Genomic DNA, 2,500 nt, shown 5'->3' with positions numbered 1-2,500 from the left:
ATGGAGGTCAGAAGATTAATGGCCACAGTCTTCACTATTTTAATTGAGTTTTGTGTACCATTAGACCATTTTATTGACATTAGGAAGGGTCTATGGAATTAGAAGATTAATGGCCACAGTCTTCACTATTTTAATTGAGTTTTGTGTACCATTAGACCATTTTATTGACATTAGGAAGGGTCTATGGAGGGCAGAAGATTAATGGCCACAGTCTTCACTATTTTAATTGAGTTTTGTGTACCATTAGACCATTTTATTGACATTAGGAAAGGTCTATGGAGGTCAGAAGATTAATGCCCACAGTCTTCACTATTTTAATTGAGTTTTGTGTACCATTAGACCATTTTATTGACATTAGGAAAGGGTCTATGGAGGGCAGAAGATTAATGGCCACAGTCTTCACTATTTTAATTGAGTTTTGTGTACCAATAGACCATTTTATTGACATTAGGAAACGTCTATGGAGGGCAGAAGATTAATAGCTACAGTCTTCACTATTTAAATTGAGTTTTGTGTACCAATAGACCATTTTATTGACATTAGAAAGGTCTATGGAGGCAGAAGATTAATGGCCACAGTCTTCACTATTTTAATTGAGTTTTGTGTACCATTAGACCATTTTATTGACATTAGGAAGGGTCTATGGAGGTCAGAAGATTAATAGCCACAGTCTTCACTATTTTAATCCTCACATGAGTTTCTGAAGCTGTATAAAATCACCAAATAGTCACCAGAATGAATATGGAAACACGTCATGACTGGTGCTGAAGGGCAAGAAGAGGCCAGTCAAAAATAGAGTAGTACCACATAAAATCTTGGCGTTTTCTGTAACATTAGTTGTCGCTTTAGTCAATAGATGGCGTGGCAATGTTGTGGTGGTGGTGGTGGTGGTGGTGGCCAGCGGGACATGATCATTTAACAAGGCTCGTATCCTCAAACACTAGACTTATGCGCTTAGGAGGAGGAGGAGGAGGAGGAGGAGGAGGAGGAGGAGGAGGCCACTTGGGTGTAATGCCTAGGCCCTGAAGAACTACAACTAGGTAAATACACACACACACACACACACACACACACACACACACACACACACACACACACACACCTCGTAGTGTAGTGGTCAGCACGCTCGACTCACAATCGAGAGGACCGGGTTCGAGTCCCGGGAAGCGGCGAGGCAAATGGGCGCTGCTCTTAATGTGTAGGGTGTGTTAAGGCAGCAGTAAATAGGTACGGGGTGTAACTGGAGGGATTGTGGCCTCGCTGTCCCGGTGTGTGGAGTGTGTTGTGGTGTGTTAATGTGTAGGGTGTGTTGAGGCAGCAGTAAATAGGTACGGGGTGTAACTGGAGGGATTGTGGCCTCGCTGTCCCGGTGTGTGGAGTGTGTTGTGGTCTCAGTCCTACCCGAAGATCGGTCTGTGAGCTCTGAGTGACCAGGAGGCGACACACACACACACACACACACACACACACACACACACACACACACACACACACACAGCTTTTGAAAATGTTAGTGTTTGCATATAGTAACAATAATAACACTAGAAAAAGTTACAGAACGAATGAATTAACAAAGGTTTGACAGACGTGACTGGATTAGAGAGAGAGAGAGAGAGAGAGAGAGAGAGAGAGAGAGAGAGAGAGAGAGAGAGAGAGAGAGAGAGAGAGAGAATGTCATTGATAGATAAACTCATAAACAAAGGAGAGGAGGAGGAGGAGGAGGAGGAGGAGGAGGAGGAGGAGGAGGAGGAGGAGGAGGAGGAGGAGGAGGAGGAGGAGGAGGAGGAGGAGGAGGAGGATAACAGTGATAATGAAGGTGATAATAGTAATAATAATAATAATAATAATAATAATAATAATAATAAAATAGTGAGGAAGAGAAGATGGAATAAAAGGAGGAGGAGGAGGAGGAGGAGGAGGAGGAGGAGGAGGAGGAGGAGGAGGAGGAGGAGGAGGAGGAGGAAGAAGAGGAATAGGAAGAAGAAAATCATGACGTATTTTATTTATTTATTTGTTTATTTATTTATTTTGTTTTTCGTTTCTTTTACTCTCTCTCTCTCTCTCTCTCTCTCTCTCTCTCTCTCTCTCTCTCTCTCTCTCTCTCTCTCTCTCTCTCTCAAATTCCTTAATGAAAATTTAGTCTTAGGTTTACATAGAAAATGAGAGAGAGAGAGAGAGAGAGAGAGAGAGAGAGAGAGAGAGAGAGAGAGAGAGAGAGAGAGAGAGAGAGAGATCAAAGGATTTAGTCTATTACGAGTCAATTCTGTGTATGATGGGATGAAAGAGAGAGAGAGAGAGAGAGAGAGAGAGAGAGAGAGAGAGAATTAAGTTTGCACAGGAGAAATGAAGCTAGAATGATACACTCTCTCTCTCTCTCTCTCTCTCTCTCTCTCACAAAATGATAATAGAAAGGCAATAAAACTTTCTTCTCCTCCTCCTCCTCCTCCTCCTCCTCCTCCTCCTCCTCCTCCTCCTCCTCCTCCTCCTCCTCCTCTTCCTC

The 2,500-nt window shown here is 43.1% G+C and overlaps 1 protein-coding gene across 3 annotated transcripts in view; it reads right to left on the bottom strand.

Moving 5' to 3' along the window:
- Window positions 1-2,500, bottom strand: part of LOC123503106 (Kv channel-interacting protein 4-like) — a 39,595-nt gene that overhangs the window by 4,659 nt on the left and 32,436 nt on the right. The window lies entirely within an intron of this gene.

This window comes from Portunus trituberculatus, chromosome 2 (genome assembly GCF_017591435.1).
Source record: "Portunus trituberculatus isolate SZX2019 chromosome 2, ASM1759143v1, whole genome shotgun sequence".
Classification (NCBI taxonomy): domain Eukaryota; kingdom Metazoa; phylum Arthropoda; class Malacostraca; order Decapoda; family Portunidae; genus Portunus; species Portunus trituberculatus.
Note: the sequence above shows the minus strand (reverse complement) of the source record. Positions and strands in the feature narration are given on the sequence as shown.